Source organism: Equus caballus, chromosome 5, assembly GCF_041296265.1.
Source record: "Equus caballus isolate H_3958 breed thoroughbred chromosome 5, TB-T2T, whole genome shotgun sequence".
Lineage (NCBI taxonomy): Eukaryota > Metazoa > Chordata > Mammalia > Perissodactyla > Equidae > Equus > Equus caballus.
The window spans coordinates 44,151,661-44,168,768 of NC_091688.1; the positions used below are offsets into that span (position 1 = coordinate 44,151,661).

Consider the following 17,108-nt stretch of genomic DNA (forward strand, 5'->3'; position numbering starts at 1 on the left):
ACCTTGAAGTAACTCCTAGTACTGAGATGTCCAGTGGCAAGAATGAAAAGATATATGGACAAGATTGCCAAGGACTTAGATCTCCCAGGAGTGGAGGTTTGGGTCGTACCACCGTATGAAGAACATCAGTTCAGCCAAGGATGTAAAATGGGGAATGAAGGAGGGAGTCAGAAATACTTCCTTTGGCCTTGTAACCTGATGCAAAGGCATGGAATATAGCATCTATCCATGTTCTCTTTCTTGCTATGCCATATGTATAAATACATATATAAACTAATTTTCTGTCTCTATTTTATATAGGATATGCTGGTGATAATTAACTTTACCACACAGTCTATATATTATCAAACATTGATATGGGATCATGTCAGAACTGAAGAAGAAATGGACACCATCGAGAGATCCTGAATGTGGAGATGAACACAATAACTGATGAGACTGATGTATGCCCCTTGGGGTAAGGGGAGAGCATTTTAAATTATACGAGGTACAGTTGCATTAGGTTGTATGGGAGAATTTTTTTCTTTTGGGTGTAAATATAGAAAAAAGGAGGTAGGTCGATTTTGGATCACCAAAGGGATGAATCGTAGTAGTTTTGGTTTGTTTTTTTGGCTACCTGGCATCTGAATCTCCTTCCTATGTATGGAGATTTTCCAGTCTTAAGAGTTTTGTTGATGGGAAGAGCCCATCTCTCACTATAAAAGCTGAAATACTTGTTTTCCCAGACTCCTTCACTGCTAGGGAATAGCAGATGACCTAAGTTCTCCAAGAAGACACACCTTACCCCGAACATTAAATGGGAAGTTGGTGACGCTAAAGAGCAGAGACCACAGACAATGCGCCATATCTGCAGGCAGGGCAGGAGGGCAGCAATCCTGAGTTTCTGTGAGCTAGTGGTGCCAACTAGCATCCAGTGTCCCATGCCAGCAGCATCAGCCAGCAGGCATTACTATCTCCACCAGACCGGCTTCGTAACATATTTCCACTTTGGTCCTGGCAGCTGCCTGGCCTTGCTTGTTCCTACGCATTTTCCTTTCTCAAGATTCTGTCAGCCATCCAATATGCTTTCAGTAAATTCCTTTTCTGCTTAAGTATGCAATTAAATGTGTAGTTGGTTTCTGTTGTTGTAAACTAAGAACCCTGACTGATACAGGTGGATATTATCTCATTTCTGGAAACTGAAACATTAGGGAGGTTAAGTGACCCAGAAAATAAGACATAACCAAGGAGTGGTAGGGCGGGGTTTGGATCCAGGCCCATTCCTCTCTCTCGTCTGTGCTCTTTCCACTTTAGCACACTGCAATATCCAGAACTGAAATGTTTCCCTCCATGAAGGAAAACTGCTCAAATCAAAGATTCTGTTAAATTAATATAGAGAAAAGTCATGCACAACATTTTAATGGAAGATTAGAAAAAGTCATTTTTTTCCAGCAACATTTCCCAAATTCTGCTTATCAGAATCAACCACCAGAGTGGAAAGCCCTGGAATGCAATACTTCCATCCTCTTCAAAACAAAATCTGTTTCCTTTTTCTGCCAGAGCATGCCAGAAAAAAATGTCGTTCCTAAGAAAGCTAAGAAGAAGTCAAAGGACAGTATCTTTTTTCCTCCTGCAATAAAGTGGAAGTAATCTTTTGAATAATTAATTGACTAAAGGGATATAACTCCAGGGAGACTTGGGTTCCTGTCTATCATTAAACAATTGTGGGCGGTGCACAAACTCCAAATCAACAAGGCCAGCCCTTTCGTAAGAACACGGAGTTGGCTCAAAGACCGTTTTTGATTAGAACACCACCCTGCCTCTTCCTCTCAGAGATCGTTGGACTGATCATATCTTGCACACAGTGGGTACCCAATAAACACTTACAGAGTAAATGCATCTTCACCATTCCTATACTAAGAGTTCAAAGCCGTCTACCTGGAGTTCAGATCCTAACTAGATGGAGGATCTGAAAAATAGAAAGTATCTCCATATTTTTGAGGCTACAGTGTTTTCTTTCATGCACTTTTGTTAATGCCCCAAATTCCATTCCCTGATGTTGTTAGTGCTGAAGAAGATGAGCTGGATGCAAATTAAGCATGACCAACAGGGCCAGACTTTCATTCTAAAGGATCCCTAGAAAAGCAGAGAGTTCCACGGGACAGGAATGAAAAGCTCTGCTGAGAAGGGAGGGTGTTTTCAGCCACTGACACCTGCTCTCAAAGAACATACACTAAGAGAATTAGACATGCTATTTTCTTTTTGTTTGTTTGTTTGTTTTTTTGAGGAAGATGAGCCCTGAGCTAACATCTGCTGCCAATCTTCCTCTTTTTGCTGAGGAAGACTGGCCCTGAGCTAACATCTGTGCCCATCTTCCTCTACTTTCTATGTGGGATGCCTACCACAGCATGGCTTGCCAAACAGTGCCATGTCTGCACTTGAGATCCAAACCAGTGAACCCCAGGCCGCCGAAACAGAATGTGCACACTTAACCGCTGCGCCACCAGGCCAGCCCAGACATGCTATTTTCTTATCCCTGAACTAAAAAGAAAGGCAAGATGAAGCATTCTCAGTGTCTGGGATTCCCATCTACCTACACTGGGAAACCATCTATGTCAGATAAATATTTTCATCCCCTCCAGGACCAATATGCAATGATTCTGAAGATAAACCTAACACATACCCTGCACCACAAGCTCCCACTCTTGTTTCTTATCTTTAAAAAAAATCTTTACCCTGAGGCAGGGGCAGACAGAATAACGCCTTCCACACCCTCACTGCCATGTCTTCATCCTCACCCTTGGATCCTCTGAATACATTACCTTACCTGGCAAAAGAGAGTCTGCAGATGTGACGAAAGTTAAGGACCTCAAAATTAAGGAGATTATCCTGGATTATCTGTGGGGCCCATCTGATATCACATCAGTCCTTAAAAGCAGAGAAACTTTCCTCGTTGAGTTAGAGAGAAGAGAGGGGAGAAGGAGAGACTGGAAGGGTGAGGGGGATTCAAACTACCATGGCTGGCTTGGAGGGTGGAGGAAGTGGGCCATGAGTCAAGGAATGTAGGTGGTCTATAGAACAGCCCTCTCTGGGGGGCCGGGCCGGCCCAGTGGCACAGCGGTTAAGTTCACACGTTCCACTTCGGAGGCCTGGGGTTCGCCAGTTCAGATCCCAGGTGCAGACATGGCACCACTTGTCAAGCCATGCTGTGGTAGGCGTCCCACATACAAAGTAGAGGAAGATGGGCACGGATGTTAGCTCAGGGCCAGGCTTCCTCAGGAAAAATAAATAAATAAATAAAAGAGGAGGATTGGCAGCAGTTAGCTCAGGGTTAATATTCCTCAAAAAAAAAATAAATAAGCAAAATTAAAAAATAAAAGGGGCAATGTTGTAGTTTAAAAAACGTTTTTTTAAAAAAAGATAGCCCTCTCTGACAGCCAGCAAGGAATTGGGGATCACAGTCCTACAACAGCAAGGAACTAAATTTTGCCAACAACCCAGATGGGCAAGGAAACAGGTCCTCCCCAAGAGCCTCTAGAAAGGAACACAGCCTGTGGGTGCCCGGATGTTAGCCCTGTGAGACCATGTCAGACTTCTGACCTACAGAACAGTAACGGGAGATAGTACGTTTGTGTTGTTTAAGCAGATAAATTTGTGTTAATTTGTTACGACGGCAATAGAAAACTAGTACAAGACGTAAGCCTCCACCTGAGAGTTAATTATTCTCCGTCGGTTCAAGCTCACTTTAGAAACAAGTATACAGGCAAGCTGAGGGGAGCGAGCCTACTTCTGTTGTTGCTATTGTTTGTTTTCTCACTCGTTTTCCTGACCGGCTATGAAAGTCCCTGCCTGTCTCTCTGGAGTGACTGCTAGCATCTTTCCTGTGTGAAATTCCTCCGGAATGAGTGTGCCATTGGCTTTGGTCGTGGGCGGGTCGGTGTCTGAGCTCGTAAAGAAGGCAGTTTCTCCTCTGTGAATCACAGAATGTAGGAGCAAGCTAGAGGCCTTGAGGTCATCTAGTCCAATCTTATTTGGTGAAGGAAACAGATGCCCAGAGAGTTAAAATGACTTCCCTGAGAACCCACAGTGATCTATTTCAGAGCTGGGACTCTAAACCTGGCCTTTCAGTTCCCAGCTCAGGACTTGGTTTCCACCACACTGTTGGTTCTCAGCCCTGGATGTGCGTAGAATCACGGAGGTGGGGGGAGGGGGAATTTTTAAAAAACACTGATGCCAGGCCCCCACCCTGGAGATTCTGATTCAGTTGATCTGGGGTGAGGCTCAAATCAGCATTATTTTTTAAAAGCTCTCCTATTCTATTGTGCTTTATACCGGAGCTCTGAATTTTGGCCTGCTCTCAGCACACGCTGAATTCTGCTTAATTCGTGATAATTAACATCCAATATAACAAACAGACCAACACCCGGTTTATTCCTGGTTAGTACAGGCTTTATTAGATGCAAAGTAAAAGCAAAATATTTCAGTGGATCTCCAAGAATTCTCTAAAAGAAATTGTCTTTTTCCCTGTGCTTGTTTATCTTGCGAGAGAGAACCTTTTGCCACTTAGAATCTCTGACATGTGATTCCATTTCCTGCCCTAGGTCCACGCTGTCAATGTCTCTTTGTCCTCTCCATGCCTCCAGGGACTAAAGTCCTGCCCCAAACCCTGGTCCCAAGGATTGACAGCCCTCTCCCTGCTGCTCGCCACCTGCCTGCCTGAACCACTGTCGGCCTGCCTTGGGCGCCCTCCACAGTGCACTTGGCCTACAGAGGTCTCTGCCTTTCAGCAGCAGCCGTGGTCTTCCTCCCCTGAAAGTCGGCTACCGAGACCCGCCCCACGCTAACGCGGGGTTGTTGGTGCCCTCAAAAGTGGTGATTGTGCACAGGAAAGACTATTTGCAGATGCTTTGATTTGTAAGATGAATATTTGGTTTATTAAAGTTAAATTTAAAAGCCCCATATTTTTAGCATAAACCTTCATATTCCAGTTATTAATCAAGCAAAATTCAACAATCACTTTTAAGGAACACCTCCACAAATTAATTAAATGCCCTTAAATATTTTTAAACTGCCTGTAGAGTCAGTATATTTTATTTTTCTTTTTAATTTTTCTTCTGATTAATAAGACTTTCCATTTGGCTCTCAAGTCACTGTAATGTCATAATGCCAATTCATCAGCGCCTTCATGCCTAATGGAATTATGTTGTACACTGTGGCACTTTACTGCATGATTTGAGTTGACCAAATTCTGTATTCTTCTCATCTTTTCCTTGCTTGGCAGGGACATAACTTACAAGTTTTTAAATGGGCGCCCTTGGATTCCACATAGCTCTCCTGGTTTTGTTTCACTCCACAGTCACTAGGCTTTGCCCTACTGACCCCCAGTATATGTTAATAGCAGCCCCACACCAATGCCTGTCTTATCCCCAGTTTCTAACCCTCCTGTGGCCTGTCTAACATCCCTACCTAGACCAAGATCCAGTGCTGAGACCTGACCTGCACTGCTGCTCTTGTCTTTTCCCCTTCCTGAATGGCTTCTCCCTCTTTTCTACTCATCCTTCAAGGTTCAGCTCAAATCCTACCTTCCTTCACCACAGCCCGTGAGGATTTCTCTCTCCACACAGGTATTGCCCATTGTTGATGCTATTCATTTTATATTATCTTGCGCATCATATTACTGCTAGTTAATTTTTCCTTTTTTTTTTTTTCGGCTTCTCTCACCTAGATTAGAAACTCTTAGAAGGCAAGAGGTGTGTTTTAGAGTATTTGTAGCCCAGCTATGGCCTAGCATGGTGCCCTGGGCGTGACAACAGCTCAGTATGAGGTGATTGAGAGGTTGACTTCTATAGCATGTCACTCCCAGAAGGCATGTCTAAGTTCTGCGCCTGCTCCACACGCTGCGGGTAGTCAACGATAGTTGAGCAATATTAATCCAAACTAACCACTTGAGGTTTATGGCACACCCTATCAGGAGACAGCATGTAACTCTGCTTCTCAGCTTGCTTGATGCAGATTTACTGACTTCAACCAGCTAGTAAATTCCAGAGGAGTGACATCTGGTACAGATTTTCCATCCTGAAATTACAATGCCTATAGTTGTTGAAACACTTCTATTGAAAAATGTCTTCCTGTGTGCTTCACTCCCACTAAAAAGAAAATGCTGAATAATACGTTTCGGCACACCTTACTTACCAAGCAATGAATATGTGCAAAGAGACAGGGAAGGAGAGAAGCAGCGGCTCATAAAAAGTCTTCTGTAAGGTTTGGTTGTGTCAAGACTTCACAGGAAGACAGATCTTATTTTTATCAGAACTAAGTTTCAGTTTCTTGATATACATGGAAGAGCAAAAGGGTATCAGTAGTTCCCTCTACCCAGAAGAAGGAAATAGGAGAAACTGTCCACACAACAAATAAACCAAGTGTACCTCCAAACCCCCAGAAACATGTCTGATTTACTGCGGGAACCGGGGGAGTTTCCCAACTCAACTATTGGTCTGGCGTTTTTAATTGAAAGCAGTTGCCCTCTCCCCACCCAGCCTTGAGTGTGAGTCATCATCTGTCCCCCAGGCCAAGTGTTTGACAAAATACTCTCCATCACCATGGCAACAGCCCAGCATCTGCCCTCACTTAGGTGTGGTTAGACTAAGTGCTACAGCTTTTTTTGTTGGTATCTGTTTGACTAGTTATGAATTTGAAACATTAATCACAGGAAGAGGCCATTTGGCACACAAGAGTACAAGAAGGAAATAGAAAAGAGGGAGGTCCAAAATAGCACAATTAACTTTTTGTTAACAGCTTACTCTTCAGTATATGTCTTTGCTGTGAGTTTAGTTACAGACAGCACTGAACTACCTGAGGACGAAGGGAAATAGAGATAATGATAATTACTGAAATCTTACTATGAGGCACCCTTAATCCTTACGGCATCACTTATTATTATTCCCATTTCACTGATGAAGAAACTGAGATGCCCAGAGTTTAGGATTACGCAACTGGTAAGTAACAGAGCCGGGATTCAAACTCAGACTGTCTGATTCCAAGGACCTACACTCTTAACTGCTGTATCTGCTTACCTCAGGTTATAGGAGAGGAAGATCTTCACAAGTTGTTTGGTTGGGATTTTTGTTTGCTTTTAGCCACTAAAGTTAAATTATATCAAGGCTTTAAAGACTAAAACAGGATGGGGGCCTGCCCGGTGGCGCAGCGGTTAAGTTCGCACGTTCTGCCTCTCAGCAGCCCGGGGTTTGCCAGTTTGAATCCTGGGTGCAGACATGGCACCGCTTGACAGGTGTCCCACATATAAAGTAGAGGAAGATGGGCATGGATGTTAGCTCAGGGCCAGGCTTCCTCAGCAAAAAAGAGGAGGATTGGCAGTAGTTAGCTCAGGGCTAATCTTCCTCAAAAAAAAAAAAAATTTAATTAAAAAAAAAAAGACTAAAACAGGATGGATTTCTAACTTGACATTAACTACTAAGTAAGCAAAAACCAAAGAAGTGGTGTAGCAGAGATCTGGCCACTAGAACGGATATGCTCCACTCACAGATACAACAGAGACGGTTCTGTGTTTGGTGCCAATCGACCCAAATTCCACCTCACATCTGGTAGCCTCACCCACTTTCACAGCCACAGATTCTGCCCTCTGTGGCCAAGCATCTCACAAATCCCACCCCTCCTCACAAGGGGAGCTCTGCTGGGGGTGGATCAGCACAAGTCGACCACCATTACTGGAAACACAATTCACAGAACCTGTCCTACCGACAGAGGGCCATCAAGGACACCCAGGACAGCCTTATGCCCCACAGAAACGTCCTCCTTTGCCAGGATTCCCCATCAGCTGCTTGAATTGCTTGAACTTTGCAGGGCTATTAACTCTGGGTCCAGAGCCGGTGAGACTCAAGATGCAAAAGGAGGCAATGACCACATGCATTGAACACACATGTAAGAGTGGAGGTTTGGTTGAACTTAAATTCAAAAGCAAACCAAGAATTAAATTTAACCACTTTTTTAGGCACTTTTTTAGTGATTTAAGTATTCTGTCACTGTTGGCTAGCAATTTTCTTAGGTCTAATTCGGGTCATTAACGGTAACATGAAGTTTCTCTGGGCTCACAGCATTATGCTGTGTCACGATGCAAAATTGTTGTGCCACAATAAACAAGTGTGCTAGGCCTTGTCACCATGTTGGGCCTGCCTCGGAGAGGTCAGCAAGATGCGATTGCCAGAAATTAGTCTCATCATCAGTGGGCAGATCCTGCAGCTGGACCCCCTGGGCTCACCCCCCACCTCTGCTGTTTACTAGCTGTGAGACTGGGCAAGTTACTTTACTTCTCTGTCCCTCAGTTTCCTTACTCAGTAACAGTTCCCACCTCCTCAGGTTGTAGTGAGGATCAAAGAAACTAATTCGTGGGTAAGGAATTCGCCATTCACTTGAGCTTACTGTATGTCCACCTGAGCTCAGCCTACCCTCTGAAATATGGTATGTGGGAGCTGTCAGTTTGCTTGCTAGCTTGTATGTCACTATACAAAAAGCCTTATTTATCTAATTTGCCTCTATTTTGATCATGTTCAGTTTTGTACCATATTTACAAAGGGGCCTCACCAGAAATGTTGGGCCCCTAACAGGGTGAAGTCAAGCACAATCACTTTTTTAAAGTAATTCTGATCATAGTCCCAATGAAGCACCTGGATCAAATTCAAAAGTTGAGTCAGATGGAGTTCAGAAAAACAAACCATAAAGCCACCTTGTTTGCTATGAGTCCACTAATGCAAGAACGGCCAGTTCTGAGGAACTGGACTGTCTCCATTGTTTTAATTTACAAAAAAAAGAGCTGTGTAGACTGCCATCAACCTCCCCACGTTCCCTTAGAAATTTCTAAAAGGAAGGTGTCTAGGAATAACAATCTGGGGGAGAGGACACAGGTATTTATCTTACAGCTTCACTTGTGAGAGCAAAAAATATTATCTTACTTAGATTGCATATTTACTTGGGGGGAGTCTTTGTGGGAGGTACTTATGAGGAGAAGGAGGGGCAGAAGTCCTCCAAACTGCCCCTTGGTTACAGCCACTTCTCTCACTCCCCACTCAGTGACAGGAGTGTCTAGTTACATCAAGGATTTACATTAATTATGTTTTAAGAGTTTTTTGATAATTTCTTATATTCCCCCCCACTTCCCCAATGAGATAAATGAGGCACCCTGGAGTGTTTTGAAACTAGGCTTTGTCTAGATGAATTAGAAAAGGGAAAAGGCAAGCTATAGAAATCCTATTTGACCAAAACCATTTTTAAAAGACAGCGTGGATGATCAAACACGTACAGGCTGCAAATTCACAACCTCTGGCCACTAACGGCACCCCTGCACCTTTGCTTCTGACCTTCAAAGGTCTGGCAACCTTGGAAGACTCGTGATAGTAAGATCACGCTCCATGATTACTCTTGGGTGCCCACTGTCCCCACTTTTACATGCTCATCATCTCATTTCATCCCCTACAACAACACTATGATTTAGGGCCTTAGTACTATGTCAATCTACAGATGAGAAAACTGAGTCGTGAAGAGTTTGAGTAACTTACCCAAGGTCGCACAGCAAGCGGGCAGCCATGCACTCTAGCTGAGGGGTGGGACTCCATTGGCACCTCAGCTCTAACGTCCTGGGATTCCATTGAGCCCATCCCTCAGACTAGGGGTACTAATATATCCAAATTCAGTGTGGTCACATGTTGACCACTCAAAATACAAAATTTATTTAATTCTTCTCCTTTAGTGAAGGACAGCTAGAGTTTTGCCAACAAATATCTAAAAACAGCAATTTAAGAAGCCACTGTGAAACAATTCCGCGCCATGGATTCAAATGTATGAGCTTGCAAAATCTGGCAAAAAAGAGTGTTATGAGCGATGCCAAACATAAGCAAAGAGCAAGGGGAAAGGGAAAGCATGGAGGACTATTGGATTTTTGTTTTCCCATGATAGTAGCGAGAACTAGAGTTTGTAAAAGGGATGGAAAAAACTGGATGGGCTTTTACCAGAGCCAGTTTCAATTTTTTTTAAATTACTTAAAACAGTTATAGTTACCAAGCAACTGTAACGTAGTTACTACACCAGTGGTGACAATACAGTACACACACACATGATCTTTCCAACGAATGGTCCCTGACTCATTTTCACCAGTCCCCAATACCACTGTTCACAGATCTGCAGCAACTGTGATATCATCATTTCTTTCAGTGAGCCAGGGAAAGAAAGAGTGTGAGTGTGGAGTGTGTTTGTGTGTGTAAGTGAGAACGGGGCAGGGCAGCTAGAAAGGGAGTCAGTTGGTCTTGATCAATTCCCCCAGCAGCAGGCTTAGTCCGATTAGCTTAAGACACTGTTAAATTTTAACAAAATCATTGTGTATTTGTGGGGAACTGATTCAAGACTGACCAGCTTCTACCACAAGGTAGTGGCGTGCAATGGTGCACAGGCTCTGGCATCAGACTGTCAGGTTTGCATTCCAAATTTTTTATTTACTAGCTTTGTTTTCTTGAATCAGTTGCCTAACCTAGATAAGTGTCAATTCCCCCATCTGTAAATTGGGGATAATAATAGACCCTATAGGGTAGGGTAGGGTTATTGTGAGGATTAAATGAGTTAAAACAGATTAAGTGTTAGGACCAGTGGATGGCACATAATTAGTACTCAACAAACGCCACCTTTATTATTACCATCTTTCGCAATGACAATCATAAGTAACTCAAAAATGCTGACCCTGTCGACCAGTGATTCTCAACAAGGATGATGTCATCTCTAGAAAGTGTCTGGAAACTTACAAGAGTTCTTTTTTGGTTATCACAGTGGTTGGCAGGCGCTGCCGGCACTCGGTGGGTAGGGTTAGGGTTAGACACTACATGTTGTACAGTCCATAGGTCAGTGCAATGGTGAATTGCCTCATGTCCTACACAACTTTACGTATCCTCTCAGTCTCCATATAGGTAAAAACTTGGTTTATGATTATCTGAACCTGGAGCCCAATTCCATTTTACATATAAATACAAAGCTTTTTTTGCACAGCTTGAATATTACTGAATTTTCCATGAATGTAACTATCAAGGAAATCAAGGGAAGCTAAACTTGACATTGTTCAGAGCCTTCTCAAGAATTGTTCACATTTTGCAAAATTAGATGACTAACAACAAATCTGAGTCACCAACATGCCTATATCAGCCAGTATTTGTGGCTATTGCAATCACAGTGATTCCATGTGTACTTGCAAGATTCCTATTGCATCATTATGTCTTCTAGGAAGCTACGCCTGAGCAATTACTTATTGGAGTTGATAGCATTTTATTATAAATCACTTCTCTTTTATTTCTCCTTTACATGACTGCTTGGGCATTAGATTGGTTTTTTAAGATATGCGAATAGATGTTATATTATCCATGAATTTTGTTTCAGGAGAGCAAAGAGCATTACAAAGTATTTGTTATAAAACTGGATGTTGGACCACAAGTGATGGAAGGACCATACTCACAGAGCCCATAATTAAAAGGGAATTCATTAACTGCCAGATTACGCAAACAACAAATTCTTTAATTAATCACATAGATGTTAGATATGTCAACTATGTTGGTACCTGATGTGTCAGACTGAATAATGTCCCCCCGCCAAAGATGTCCATGTCCTAATCCCCAGAACCTATGAAGATATTAGATAACATGGCAAAGGGGAATTAAAGTTACTGAAACAGCTGACCTTAAGCTGGGAATTATCCAGGTGTGCCCAATATAGTTACAGGAGTCCTCAGAAGTGGAAGAGGGAGGTAGAAGAGGGGAGAGTCAGAGAAAGATATAGTTATGAAAGAAAGGTACAGAGACATTCAATGTTGCTAGCTTTGAAGATGGAAGAAGGGGGCCAAGAGCCAAGGAATGTGGGTGACCTCTAGAAGCTGGAAAGGGAAAAAACAAATTATCCCATGGAGTCTCCAGAAAGTAAAACAGCCCTGCCGACACCTTGATTTTAGCCCAGAGAGACCCATGCCGGGCTTCTAATCGACAGATCTATAAGATAACAATACATTTGTGTTGTTTAAACTGCTAAATTTGTGTTAATTTGTTACAGCAGCAATAGAGAACCAATATACCTGAAAATGCGAAACAGTATTGAATGAAAAAAGCAGAATTCAGAATCCACACACAGAGCCTGCAACCGGGTTCACGTTTCGATGGGCAGATGGAGAGTGTGGAGCCAGTACTGCGGTGACTCAACACGGACGAGCTGGACCAGTGAGCAAGGGTCCGGACACCCTGCTGTGAGGCCTGGCTCCACGACAGACTTGCTGTGTGAAGTTATGAGAACCAGTCATCTTTCTGGGCCAAGAGTGTTCTCATTTAGATGACAAATATTTACAGAGCAGCTGTTACTGACCAGGGTCTGTGCTGGCCTGTATGGAGTCAAAGAACACAACGTTGTCCTCGGTCTCAAGGAGATTTTCAGTCACTCTGAAGAGAAAGGAGTGACTAGATGCTCTCTGAGGTCTCAATCAACTTTAACAGTCTATGAGTCCGTGAGTCTAAATAAAATTTAATGCTTACTACCTTTAATGTACATGTGTGAGATTGCCCGAGTTCATAAATTCTTTTAGATTGCAGGAAGCAGTTATGTGAAGTTAGATCATCGAAAAACTTTCTCTAAAACAGTAAAAGGAATCACAATCTCAATTTACCTCAATTCAAAGCATCTCCATTAAACTTTCCCTTTTTTCCAAATTAAAGTATAAGTATTGCTACTACTTTCAATTCCATTTAATTTTAATTCAGTGCCCAACCCCCCAAAAAACAAAAAACCAGGAGCATCTATTAGCACTCTCTTCTCTTGGTAGTAATTACTTATTTTACAATATCGGCACTACTGTTATGTTACCTTTAATTTACATGTATAGAGACAATTTTACATGAGTACATTTTAAGACAAATTTGAGGTTCTTAAAAATAAGAGGAATAATCTAAACGAAGGGAAAAAGGAGTAGGGAGGAGAGTGAACTATAAGGAATAAAGCAGCTCAGATGAGGTAGGAAACAAAAATGTAATTCTGGTGGACAGAATTAGGAAGAAAGCTGAAAGACAATACAAAAGTTAAAAAAAATTGTTTTAAGAAAAGGAAGAGAAATGTGGTAGGAAAATAGCAGGGAGGAAAGTGAGTCATCTCCCCTTTCTGTCTGTAGCTTCACTGTTTCATTCCTGCCCCACATCCCCCACGCAGAGCTACACCCCTGGTCACCATGCCCTCTGGCTTCCTTTTGAATCGTGCAGAAGGTGCGTGAGTCACAAGGTTCCGCGGGCCTCTGATGCCCCCTGCAGGTCCGCAAGGCAACTTGCTGTCCCCTTTTCTTTTACATGTGACTTACCAGACCAATCTTCACCTTTACTTAGAAACCTGGGTCCAGCAGTGAGAGAGTAACAACAGGTTTCAACAAGTGTATGTTTCTGGGAATGATATTGACATTATGCTTTGGCATTCCCCATATTAAAGAAACGAGAGATTGCACCATGATTTATAAAAGATTTGTGGTGTAGTGTGCTGTGATTTAATTAAAATGCACGAACCTTGTAAGATAGACTGGGTTTGAATTCCTGCTCCATAACTTACTAACTGCGTGATCCTCAGAAAGTTCATTAATCTCTCAGAGCTGTTTCCTCACCTTTAAAATGGACATGTCAAGACAGACCTTATAGGGCACTGTGAGAATTAAATGAGATATTATGGGTAGAAAGTGCTTCATTCAGTATCTAGTACCTGGTGCTCCTCAATAAGTGGTAGCTTTTATTACCTCATTCCAAAGAGAAAAAACATAGTTAAGAGTTCTCTATTCCTTGTGGTATCAGAAACCAAGGAAATATAAACAAGTCTTAAGTTCTTTACTCCCTCTGTCTCTGCCTGTTCCTCCATGCTGAAGACGGTTGCAGTCTCTGTGCTTTCTGCTCTGGGGTGAGAAATTCCACAGGTGGATCTCACACTTCTTGCAGCTGCCAGCTCCCCGGTGAGAAGCGCTATCCTCAGTGTGACTCATTTTCCAGGACGATCCTTACAACTCATAGTACTTTTATTCCAGCAGCCCTAGAAACTTGGCAGAGCATTCACTTATAAACTTTTTACACAGCAGATTCCTATGCCTTGGAACCTGCTTCCTCTGACCTTAATCCCACTCAGGGGAGGACGCAGATACCACTCTTCAGCTGTTTTTAATGTGTCTGCTGTACAGTACTACCTGGCAGAGTACTCAAAAAGCAACAATCCTAAAGCTATCTCCTCTGCTACTCCATAACATTTGATGGTGACAGGCTCTAGCAAGTCCAGGTTTCAAGGAGAGCCAGGACGGATATTCCTGGTGCTAATTTCTGAGCTACTTTGAATCATTAAACATACTTCATGGTCCACTAGGCACGTTTCCCACCATGGATGTAAGAACTGGAGAAAGAGGGGGAAGTGTCTTACCCCTCTTTTTAGAGAAGAGGAAGCAGTCCCCAAGATCTCATTTTATGTATCCGTTGGCTCTTTCATATCCAATTTGGAAACCAAAATGGTTAAATAATAGAGCAATCTATCACTAAGTTTCGAATTTCTTCTAAGCCCCTAATAAGACAGTAGTCATCAGTTAAAGGTACAAACTATTAGGTATTGAGATAGACATAACTTATTACCTTATTGAGGAAATTAGCCTGAAAGTATATTAGGAAATAAAGATGTATAAAATCTTCCTAATTACTCAAAGGATGTTTATAATAGCCAAAAATTTTATCTACTGACCACAAATTCAGAAGAATCAAGATAAAAGTAAATGGAAGAAATAGATAATTTTCTAAATACGTTTATGGTAGGTAGACCATAATACCCATGTCTTGGGGCCGGTCCAGTGACATGGTGGTTAGGTTCACGTACTCCATGTTGGGGACCCAGGGTTCACTATTTCAGGTTCCAGGCACGAACCTACACACCACTCATCAAGCCATGCCGTGGTAGCATCCCACATGCAAAACAGAGGAAGCCTGGCACAGATGTTAACTCAGGGCCAATTTTCCTCACACACACACACACACACACACTCACACACACACAAATCTACATCTTAGTCCCCGGAATCTGTGAACATGTTACCTCACATGGCAAAATGGACTTTGCCAAATGCAATCAAGTTAAGGATCTTGAAATGAAGAGATTATTCTGGATTGTCTGGAGGGCCCAACGTAATCACAAGGGTGCTTAAATGTGGAAGAGGGAGGCAGAAGAGTCAAAGGAGATATGATAACAGAAGCAGGGGTTGCGGGGTCTGCCTGGTGGCACAGCGGTTAAGTGTGCATGTTCCACTTCTTGGTGGTCCAGGGTTCCCCGGTTCAGTTCCCAGGTGCAGACATGGTACCACTTGGCAAAAGCCATGCTGTGGTAGGCGTCCCATGTATAAAGTAAAGGAAGATGGACATGGATGTTATCTCAGGGCCAGTCTTCCTCAGCAAAAAGGGGAGGATTGGTAGTAGTTAGCTCAGGGCTAATCTTCCTCCAAAAAAAAAAATACATATATGTATATATATATATACTACAAAGCTATTGGGGCCAGCCTGGTGGCGCAGCAGTTAAGTGTGTACGCTCCGCACATTTCGATTTGGTGCCCAGGGTTTGCCAGTTCAGATCCCAGGTGCGGACATGGCACTGCTTGGCACGCCATGCTGTAGTAGGCGTCCCACATATAAAGTAGAGGAAGATGGGCATGGATGTTAGGTCAGGGCCAGTCTTCCTCAGCAAAAAGAGGAGGACTGGCAGTAGTTAGCTCAGGGCTAATCTTTCTCAAAAAAAAAAAAAAAAAGCAGCACTTGCAATGACACAATTGCTGGCTGGGGGCCCCAACCAAGCAATGAGGGCACCTCCCAGGGTCTGGAAAAGGCAAGGAAATGGACCCTCCTCTAAAACCTCCAGCCCTGCTGACACTTTGATTTTAGACCCACGAGACCCATTTCCAACTTCTGATCTCCAAAATGATGAGATAACAAATTTGTGTTATTTTAAGCCTCTAAGTTTGTGGTAATTTGTTACAGCAGCAATAGGAAGCTAATACACACTATTTTGGCTATTTCAGGTTAATGTACAGTTTTGGTGAGAACATATTGATCAAAATTGTCAACAAATTCCATGATGTTCCTTTTGTGTGCACTCAGTGGTATTATAAGGGATTTCAAAAGTAATAGAAGGAAAACTTTTTTTAAGAAATGGAAGGCAGAGTTACTACAGCCTAATTGCAAGGATTAAAGCCACAAACTTTACAGAACATATAGCTGCAAACAGTTCCACACAAAGACACAAAAAGAGGGTAATAAAAAGCCACAAGTCTGGTGTTTTTCCTAATGCATTTCTCCACAAGCCGGTAAGACATCAAAGTCATCAGCAGACTATTAACCTGCTTAAAGCCCACCTCTCCTCATACAGAATATCAGCTTAAAAACCCAGATTTACAGTTTCTCTGTAAATTAAAACAAAAAGCATGCATGCAATTGAAAAGCCAAAAAATGGCATGCATTTGAGAAGAATGTCTAATAAGCAAACAGATCTATAACATTGGTGTTGCTTCTCACTATCTATGAAAATCTTTATGCAGTATTTTTTTTTTTTTAGGAAGATTAGCCCTGAGCTAACTACTCTCAGTCCTCCTCTTTTTGCTGAGGAAGACTGGCCCTGAGCTAACATCCATGCCCATCTTCCTCTATTTTATACATGGGACGCCTACCACAGCATGGCTTTTTGCCAAGTGCTGCCATGTCCGCACCCAGGATCAGAACCAGTGAACCTCGCACCGCCAAAGCAGAAAGTGCGCACTTAATCACTGCACCACTGGGCTGGCCCCTTTATGTAGTATTATCTGAAGTATACGTAAGTCACAGTACGTTTTTCTCTGAATTAGCCCATATAATCAGAAAGCTATATACCTCTACTAAATTGTTTTGCCTCCTCTACTGGGTCTTCTCCGTTCCCCTTGAATTTCTTTCACTGAACCTCCATGCCATCAGCTTATGTTGAGAGACATTACACGGTGGAGCCCTCTGAGACTTTTTGTGTTCTTTACAATAAGGATGTCATTCACTGCATTATAGAGAATCCTCCCTATGAGAACCCCC

At 42.7% G+C, this 17,108-nt stretch overlaps 1 long non-coding RNA gene across 3 annotated transcripts in view; it reads right to left on the reverse strand.

Moving 5' to 3' along the window:
- Positions 1-17,108, reverse strand: part of LOC102148896 (uncharacterized) — a 73,250-nt gene that overhangs the window by 36,308 nt on the left and 19,834 nt on the right. The gene's annotated exons all lie outside the window — the stretch shown is intronic.